General features: G+C 38.7%; 1 non-coding gene across 1 annotated transcript; it reads right to left on the bottom strand.

The window, feature by feature from the left end:
• Positions 1 to 2251: 2251 nt before the first annotated feature.
• Positions 2252 to 2358, bottom strand: LOC127099323 (small nucleolar RNA R71). Its single transcript, XR_007793839.1, has one exon. It is a non-coding gene; the product is annotated as a small nucleolar RNA R71 (small nucleolar RNA).
• Positions 2359 to 10572: the final 8214 nt, after the last annotated feature.

Below are 10572 nucleotides of genomic sequence, written 5' to 3'. Positions count from 1 at the left end.
ATTCCACATGCATTCTAGTTGTTTTATTATCATTTTGGTGTGTTATTGCTATGTTTTCCTTTGTTTTCAGGTTTTTACTTTAATCGGAGCCCCGATCGAGAAAAGGAGTGAAAAAGAGTTAAAAACCCTAAAATTCAGCATTTTGTACTTGTGCCCTACCCCATGGCTGACGCCATAGACCCTGCCATGACGTGTCCAAGCTCAACTTCCCTCAACTTCCACGTTCCCCACTACTTCCACTAAGGCGCCTCATTTTGTGCTTGTGGCGGGCGCCACAAGAGGAAAGTTTTTCCCTCCCATTTTCAAGTTGAAGGGCATCCTTGTCATTTCCATCTTTTTACTTGCTTATAAATAGAAACTCGAAATCACTTTTACAATCATCCATACTTTGAGCAGATGCAAACTCAGAGCAACTTTGTTTCACTTAGGCATATATTTAGTATTATAAAGTGGTAATCGCTTTGCATTGGAGTGTTACCACAATCGTGTAATCGAGTCTGTGATAGAGTCTGTAATCCAGTTTCGAGCACTTTGGAAGGAAGTTAATCCTGCCGCCATTTTCATTTCCGCTTTGCAATTTATTCAACCCTCCGATTGGAGCAGGTTTTTATTACTTGTCTTTATCTTATTTATTTTCCCGCACTCGCTTTATCTTATTTATTTTCCCGCACTCGCTTTACTTTATTTATTTTCCTCGCACTCGCTTTAAATTATTTATTTCCTCGCACTCGCTTTACTTTTATTTATTTCCTCGCACTCGCTTTAAATTATTTATTTCCTCGCACTCGCTTTAAATTACTTATTTTCCGCACTCGCACTACTTTTATTTATTTCTCGCACTCGCACTACTTTTATTTACTTTCCGCACTCGCACTACTTTTATTTAAATTAATGCACTTTTACTTTACCATGTCTAACTAAATCTATAAGGTTAGAATGTAAGAATCGTAATGGAACCGATAATCCGTATAATTGTTCGTAGAAGCACTTAAGGGCTATTTTAACTTTCAACTTAAGTTTTCCCGCACTTCAATTCCGTTGGGTAAGATCGAAAGCCATCCAACGTCTTTTTAAACTTAATTGTTTTTAACTATTTCAAAAACAGCGAAAGGGCTTTGTTTAGTTCATTAGGAGATTTTAACATTAAGAAGAAAAGAGATTTTATAACTATTTTCGGACGCGTTTATAAGTTTAGAGTCTGGTTCGTAAGAACCTCTTTTGGTTAAGAAATCCAGGTTATAATACTTTTCAACTTAGTCAAGATACTATATTTCTTAAAAATAGGTTTACTACTCTAACGCAACGCGCGCCTTTTTATAAGTGACAATAAGAGGGTTTGATTAAGGAGTACAACTCGGTTCTGAATACGCGAAAGCGACAGTTCCTGTTAAATTAGTTCTTTTCAAAGTAGGAAACGTTGCCCATAAGTAATTCTATTAGCAAGTACTTGGATTATTAATTGATTACGTGAATTACATTCGACCCTGTCTTTATTAATTAATCTTTATTCAACACTTTACTTTTCATTGCACACTCCAAAAACACTTATTTTGATTGCCTTTGATAAACACCATAACGACAGATAACGATAGATTGACACTTGGTCTCTGTGGATTCGATAATCTTTTATATTACTCTGACGCGTTCGTATACTTGCGAAACACCGCATCAAGTTTTTGGCGTCGTTGCCGGGGACCAATTTCGTCAAATTTCATTTCCATGTTGTTATATCGTTTAGACTTAGGCTATTTCCCGACGGTCAATGCGAAGAACTCGCAGCACCGGAAGTTTAAGCTTAGTATACCCTCTGGCGGAACCAGAATGTTACGCTCGCGCACGTTTATTCTTTCATAGAATTAAGAGAGCTATGGCCGAAGATCAAAACCAAAGACCTCTTAAGGATTTCACTCAACCATCTAATGAAGAACCTAGTTCTAGTATAGTAAACCCAACCATCCCAGCTAATAATTTTGAACTTAAACCATCCCTGTTGCAACTAGTGCAACAGAGACAATTCGCAGGTCTCGCTACTGAGAACCCAAACCAACATTTAAAAATATTTCTTCAATTAGCAGACACTTTTAAAATCAATGGAGTTTCTCCTGAGGCAATACGTTTAAGATTATTTCCTTTTTCCCTCAGAGATAAAGCCCTATCATGGTTAGATTCCCTTCCACCCAATTCCATTACGACTTGGGATAACCTTAGAAGAGTTTTTCTTGCTAGATATTTTCCCCTGAGTAAAACCGTCATTCTTCAAAACCATATAACTAGATTTACCCAAAACCAAGGAGAATCTCTATTCGAAGCTTGGGAGATATATAAAGAGGTGTTACGAGCATGCCCACATCATGGCTTAGAAAATTGGTTAGTCATTCAAACCTTCTATAATGGACTTCGTTACAACACAAAGATGACCATCGATGCTGCCGCAGGCGGTGCTCTGATGAACAAACCTTATCCTGAAGCTAGTGCCCTCATCGAAGATATGGCTCAAAACCATCAATCATGGGGAGTCGAACGAGCGACAGTTGAGAAGAAGGAAGCCCAACGAGGAGTGCATGAACTAAGCTCTATAGACATGATGCAAGCTAAAATGGACGCATTAGCCCTCAAAGTCGAGCATATATGCATAAACCTGAATACTGTAGCCGCAGTTTCGTCGGATTATGAGATATGTGGAACCAAAGGACACCAATCCGCAGAATGCAACCTATTAAACGAAACCCACTCTGAGCAAGTGAACTACACCCAAGGGAACCCATACTCGAATACCTATTGTCGCAACCTGAAAAATACAGTGTGCGAAAAAACAACCGGCGAAAGAAAATGACAGAAGAGTCGCCACCGTGCGTTATTTATCCCAAAGAAGGGAAAGGAAACGCTCGAAGTAAACCTGAAAAGAGGAAAGGAAAAGACAAGGTCTCGCAACCAAATCTTGGGTTCGGGAGTCGGTTATGCAAAGGGAAGGTATTAGCACCCCTACGCATCCGTAGTACTCTACGGGATCCACTTTTGTAATTCTTGTCTAAAGGGTGTGAGTTTATCTTGTGCTGTTTAAAAAAAAAAGGTTAAATGAAAATGACTCGCGCGGATGTCGCCTCCACTGCATACGTATCTTACCTGAATATGAGAATCAGAGTCTTCGTAGCTCGGCTGACCTATGGGTTGGGGGATGTGTGCTCGCTAAGACATCGCGTCTTATGCTTATGTATCTCATCTGGAATGAGAATCAGAGCAAGCCGTAGTTCGGCTAACTACGGGGTTATGGATTGGGTTTTGGACGAACGACGTTACTACGCAATCTACCAGATGCTCGACCTTTGGAGACTTACTCGCCTGTAGTAGAAGGAGTAAACGTATGTTTAGGAGAAGAAAAATCAATGAAGGGTTAGGGTTTGGGATGCTCATGCAAAAAGGCAGTCCTTGATGAAGGAACCTGCATAAAGTAAACACAAAAACATTGCCTCCTATCGAGGTCTTCCAGCTAGGAAAGCAGTAAAATGCGGGAAAAATGTAAAAGGTACCACACGGATGAAGATCCGAAGTAACAGTAATTAACGGAACAAGGAAACCCTGAGATCTTTCCAAGCTAACATCATCAAAGAAAGTGGGTCAGTACAGGTAATCGGAATGAACCTCCAGGGGGTATCCCACAAATAAAGTGGAAAACCACGCAAGTTATCCCTGCAAAAGTCATGTGAGCCCTCACAAAAACTCAACAAACAGGTTAGAGACAAAAAATAGGATAATCAAGGGTTGCCCCCAAATCAAAATGTAACCACATGAATCATGCCATTAAAATTCACAAAAAGGACATGCATCAAAAGGGCATCAAATTCACCCATAATACCTCAGACATTCAGAGTATTCAAATTCAAAGCTCAAAGGTAATGGGAATAATGGCAAACCTGATTGGAGAGCTTGATTGAAATTGAGTTGCACCCGTGAGGTTTACAAAACAATCTTTAGGGTTTATGTGAGGCAGAGGTGATTCTGTGCAGTTGAGTTCCCTTCAGGGTTTGGAGGCTGCTCTGAACTCTGTTAGCTCTTCTCTCACTATCTATTTCCCCAGGGTTCTTCTCTCACTATCTTTTTCCCAGACAGGGTAACAGGAATGGAATTGTCTTTTGTTTCACTGAAACTCTGAATTTATAACCTGATTTTTGTGGACCTGTGGGCTCAAATGAGAGAGGTCCAAGTCCAAGATTTTTTATTTTATTTATTTATTTAATTATTTATTTATTTATTTATTTATTTTTCGTTTTTCGTTTTCTTTTTCATTTTTTTTTTTTTTAAATATTCCGATTGCCATGATGAAATGCAAATGCTAAATGATCTAAAAATGAATGCATGCATGAGGTGTAAAGCGTATGCTCCCAGGAAGAATGAAGGATAAATTTGGGGGTATTACACCTATAACCCTGGATGGAGGAATCATCCGAACTTCTCCTATAAAAACAATAACCCAATCCAAAATAATGCACCTCCGAGACCTAGTTATCAAGCCCCTAGATCAAATCAACCTATGCAGCCTGTACCACCAAAGCCGAGCCTTGAGAAAATTATAGAAAATTTTATCACCGCTCAAACCCAATAAAACAAGGAGTTCATGAACCAAAACATTCATGTTAACGAATTGATTACTCAGTTAGGAACCAAGGTTGACCAAATAGTTACTCATACCAAGATGCTTGAAACCAAGATCTCTCAGGTAGCTTTAAACCAAGCCCCTCAGACTACTCCTGGAGGACAATTCCCTGGACAACCTCAACAAAATCCGAGAGGACAAGCCAATGCCATTACCCTATGAAGTTGGAACGCTTATGATGAGCCACCAAACCCTAGATTGAGTGAACCCGAAACTTCTAAGGAATGTACCAAACCCACGAACAAAGTAAAGAAACCAGAGGAATCTGAAAACCAGGAAGGTCGAGAAAAAGGAGAAGAACCTAAAGATAAAACTTACGTACCACCCCCGCCATATAAACCACCTATACCATATCCGCAAAGACTCAAACAAACCCAAATCAATAAACAGTATCAAATACCTTCTTATGCAAAGTTTCTCAAAGACATCCTTACCAACAAACGTAGACTTGACGATCCGAAGCCTTTGGAATGTAATGCTATTTCCAAGGACAAATTAGCAAAGAAAGATAAAGATCCTGGAAAATTTTCCATTCCTTGCCTTTTGGGTAATCATGTCATCGAAAAAGCTTTTCTAGACTTAGGAGCTAGTGTGAGCCTAATGCCTTTAGCAGTTTGTGAGAGGTTAAACTTAGGAGAATTACAGCCCACTAAGATGTCACTTCAGTTAGCCGATAGATCTGTTAAGTATCCGATAGGAATTTTAGAAGATGTTCCTGTTAAGATAGGTCAGTTGTTTATCCCTACTGATTTTATTGTCATGGACATCAAAGAGGACAATGATATACCAATCCTTCTAGGTAGACCATTCTTATCGACTGCAGGAGCCATAATAGATGTTAAGAAAGGAAAGTTGACATTTGAGGTAGGTGACGAGAAAATAGAATTTATACTTTCGAAATTTCTTATGGCACCTGTGATGGGAGACTCGTGTTATGCCTTAGATATCATTGATGAATGTGTTAGAGAATTAGAACAAAAAGAAATTATAAAAACAATTATGTTACCAACAACTCTCATAAGGGAAGATGATGACTTTAAGAAACCCTACATCGATGATAACCTTTACAAATGTTTATCCCTTTCTCCAGATCCTATGCCATGCCCTAAGAAACCAACCTTAGAACTTAAGGAACTGCCTAAGAACCTGAGATATGTGTTCCTCGATAAAAAGATGAACCGTCCAGTTATAGTTAGTGCTACCTTGAGCCAAGAGGAAACGAACCAACTTTTAGACATTTTACGAAGATATCCCGATGCCTTAGGATATAATATCTCTAACCTGAAAGGTATACGCCCATCCGTATGCATGCATCGGATTTCGCTCGAAGAAGATTCAAAACCCTCTAGGGAACATCAGAGAAGAATAAACCCTATAATGAGTGATGTTGTTAAAAAGGAAGTTCTTAAGTTACTTGAGGCAGGTATCATCTACCAGATCTCGGATAGTAAGTGGGTGAGCCCTGTGCATGTAGTACCTAAAAAGGGAGGCATCACAGTTGTGCAAAACGATAAAGGCGAACATGTAGCAAAACATTTAGAAGGAGGATGGCGGATGTGTATAGATTATAGAAAATTAAATAAAGAAACTACGAAGGATCATTTCCCTTTACCATTTATAGACCAAATGTTGGAGCGTCTAGCCAGACACTCTTACTTCTGTTATCTAGATGGATATTCTGGATTCTTCCAAATACCTATCCACCCCATGCCCTTATGGAACATTTGCCTACAGACGAATGTCGTTCGGCCTCTGTAATGCCCCAGCTACTTTCCAACGCTGAATGATATCAATCTTCGCAGATTACCTAGATGATATCATGGAAGTGTTTATGGATGATTTCTCGGTTTATGGATTTGATTTCCATAATTGTCTTGCTAACCTTGATAAAATCCTGGAGAGATGCGTGGAGGTGAACCTCGTGCTAAACTGGGAAAAATGTCATTTCATGGCGACCGAAGGAATAGTTTTAGGACATATAGTTTCTGAAAAAGGTATAGAGGTAGATAAAGCTAAAATAGAAGTTATAGAAAACCTAAAACCACCAAAAACCATCAGAGAAGTCCGAAGCTTTCTTGGACACGCTCGATTCTACCGGCATTTTATTAAGGACTTCTCAAAAATAACTAAACCTTTAACTGGACTTTTAATGAAAGATGCTGAATTCATTTTCGATGAAAAATGTAATGACGCATTTAATCTTTTAAAGCAAGCGTTAGTATCGACACCCATTATGAAACCACCTGATTGGTCGGAACCTTTTGAGATAATGTGCGATGCTAGTGATTATGCAGTTGGAGCCGTTCTAGGACAAAGGAAAGATAAAAAATTACATGCCATTTATTATGCCAGTAGAACCCTAGATGTTGCCCAACTTAACTACGCAACAACTGAAAAAGAATTACTCGTTGTAGTTTTCGTTATAGACAAATTTAGATCTTATATAGTAGAAGCAAAAATTATAGTTTACACCGATTATGCTGCCATTCTTTACCTATTAAGTAAAAAAGATGCCAAGCCCAGGTTACTCTGATGGACTCTATTACTACAAGAGTTTGATTTATACATAAGAGATAAAAAAGGCACTGAAAATGTAGTAGCCGATCACCTTTCTAGGCTAGGACATCTAAAACCTAAACTAGTACCCATAAATGATGATTTCGCCTATGATAGACTGATCACTATAGTAGAAACCATTGAAGATAATAACCTAGATCCTTATGAGCACCCTCAAAATTCCTTAGCAATAAGTAACGTACCCTGGTATGCAGACTCCGTTAATTACCTAGCTGCTGATATAGTACCCCCTGATCTTGACTACCACCGCAAGAAGAAATTCTCCCACGATGTGAGAAACTTCTATTGGGACGAATAGCTCCTTTTCAAAAGGGGTAAAGATGGCATTTTTCGCCGTTGTGATCCAGAAGAAGAGGTAAATAGTATTATCGAGCATTGTCATTCTGCACCTTATGGTGGACATGCGAGCACCTCTAAGACATACGCCAAGATTCTTCAAGCTGGCCTATTCTGGCCTACCATGTGGCGTGATGTCTATGCTTGCATTGTCAAATGTGACAGATGCCAACGCACTGGAAACATTTCAAGGCGTGATGAAATGCCTCTAAGAAACATCCAGGAAGTAGAACTCTTTGAAGTATGGGGTATAAATTTCATGGGACCTTTTCCACCATCCTTAGGAAACAGGTATATCTTAGTAGTTGTAGACTATGTGTCTAAGTGGATTGAAGTTATAGCTGCACCCACAAACGACACTAGGGTAGTAATCAAATTATTTAAAAACTATATATTCCCTAAATTTGGAACACCACGTTTAGTCATAAGCGATGGAGGATCACACTTTATATCGAGAATATTTGACAAACTTTTAAGAAAATATGGAGTTAGGCATAGAGTAGCAACACCATACCACCCATAAACTAGTGGCAAAGTAGAAGTATCTAATAGGGAAATCCTATAGAAAACTGTTTCTATTTCTAGGAGAGACTGGTCTCAGAAGCTTCAAGAAGCATTATGGGCCTATAGAACCGCTTTCAAAACCCCTATAGGAACTACTCCTTACCAACTAGTTTATGGAAAATCTTGTCACTTACCGTTCGAATTAGAGCATAAGGCCTATTGGGCCATTAAAACTTTGAATTTAGACTACCTAGCCGCTAGAGAAAAGCGTACCCTAGACATTCATAAATTAGAAGAACTTAGGCAATCGGCCTACGAGAATGAAAAAATATATAAAGAGAGGACAAAAGCCTATCACGACAAAAGAATAGTAAAGAAAAATTTTAATATAGGCGATCCTGTTCTCCTTTTCAACTCTAGGTTACGACTCTTCCCTGGAAAGCTACGTTTAAGATGGACTGGTCCTTTCGAAGTATCCAAGATTCTGAGATCCAGGGCCGTAGAAATCAAGAACGATACCTGTAGTCCATTCATTGTAAATGCACAAAGACTGAAGCTCTACAAAGGAGGAGACATTCCAGCATACTACTCAAGCCACACCCTGATTGATCCACCGATTCCTACTACTATGGGTGTATATATTCTAACCGTCAAGCTAATGACGTTAAACAAGCACTGCGTGGGAGGCAACCCATGGTTTTTCTTTCATTTTACTTTTTCCCATTTATTTAATTTTAATTTTATTTTATTTTATCATATTTTGCATTGAGACTAAGATTTGAATGGTTTGTATTTTCAGGATCACTTTCTTAACTTTTACAAGATGCAGGATTTCGATGACATGCACGTGGCCTATAGAGATAATGCTCAGAGGGAGCGCTACATTGCTCTGTATCAGCGTCCTATGGCACCCACACGTTATCCCGATCAGCACTGTATGGAGGCACTGGGTGTAGCACCTCAAATTTGCACCTATCATTGTACATACATTTTCATATTAGGTCATAGCATATCATGGTCCATTGCATAGCATCGCATTGTCCCATTTGCCTCAAGTGCAAGCCAAGCATGAAATTAGGTCAAACTGATCAGGAGATCAGTCAACCAAGCAAGCAAGGGTGTTTCTCAAGGAGCCAAGGCCCTAGGGTTGGTCCAACATGTTCACATGACTTGGAGGTCCTTTTGAAGTGTTTAAGTCAAGGGTTGGATGTTCAGAAGTCACCAGTTCATGCACAATCAGTCAGAAACCCTAGAAAAGTCAAAGTTGGTCAACTGTGGTTGATTTTATGGTTTTGATGGATGGATTTGGTTTGAGAGAGCTTATTCATGTCCCAATAGGCCTCATATATCATGGCAAACAATATCATTGAAGAATTTGAAGCCAATCAGAAAATTTCCAAAAATAGAAACTGGACCTGTAATTTTAACTGCCAAAAATGGAAACTTCTTGAGCCTAAGCTTACATCATGATACAAGCTTCAAATGAATTTTTTCCCAACATGAAAGTTGAAGATCTTGTTCTCCCATTTCCAAAAAGTCCAAGAACTCTCAATTCCCATGTATGGTTGTCAAGATATGATCAATTCATTTTCACAAAATCTTGAACTTCAAAAGGCCATATCTCTCAAACCATTTGGCCAATTTTGGTGGGGTTTTTTCCTACAAACCACATTTCATCTCCTCTTTCCAAAAATATAAATTTCATGCACCAAAACCTTACCATGCAAAATGGCATTTTTGGACCTAACCTAATTAATTTCAAGTGTGGACCAAAGTTGACTTTTTGATTTAGCAATTTTTACTCACTTTGGCCAATTAGAAATTGTTGGAAATGTTGTTTAAAACTTGCTTGAGGCCCAATTCGTGCAGACCTTCCACACCTCCATGTGCACATGTTCAAAATTAGCAAAATACAAATTTGGCTCATTTAGGATAAACTTTGCTTAACACTTCCATTACCAGTGCTAAACAGCAAATATAAAGGAAATTTTCTGTCATTTCTAAACCTAGAAGCAGCCATCTAACCACAGAATTACTCACTTTCTCTCAAATCTCATTTTGTGCATCTTCAAAAAAATCTGCCAAATTATCAAGAGTATTGAACCTTGCCTTGCTCGATTCATAATCCCAGCAACCTTGTGAGCATTGTTCAGCCACCATTCTACATCTGGAAGCTCACTTTTGCGACTGTTTTCCAAAGCACTCAGCCATGGCAGATTGAATTCAGAGCTAAATTGGTGTGTTTCAAGCCAAAGTTCTTTACTCATTTTTCATTTGGGACCTTAAAGACCAACTATTTCAAGGATTAAAGACCAAACAACACCAGAATCTTCATCTGCTCTTCAACAGTGGTTGGTTTTCGAATCTTTTGTTTCTCAAATTTATGCCATGTTTAGTGTAGGTCTTGGTATGCTGATTGTTATGCACTTTGTCTCATGTGAAATGGTTAAGTAGTTTTCAAGAAATCTGAAAATGAAGTTTGGTGTTCATTTGATTTTTTTGCT

The sequence above is a fragment of the Lathyrus oleraceus genome, chromosome 6, assembly GCF_024323335.1.
Source record: "Lathyrus oleraceus cultivar Zhongwan6 chromosome 6, CAAS_Psat_ZW6_1.0, whole genome shotgun sequence".
NCBI classification, from domain to species: Eukaryota; Viridiplantae; Streptophyta; class Magnoliopsida; order Fabales; family Fabaceae; genus Lathyrus; species Lathyrus oleraceus.
The sequence above is the reverse complement of the archived record's forward strand: the minus strand, read 5'-3'. Positions and strand labels throughout refer to the sequence as shown.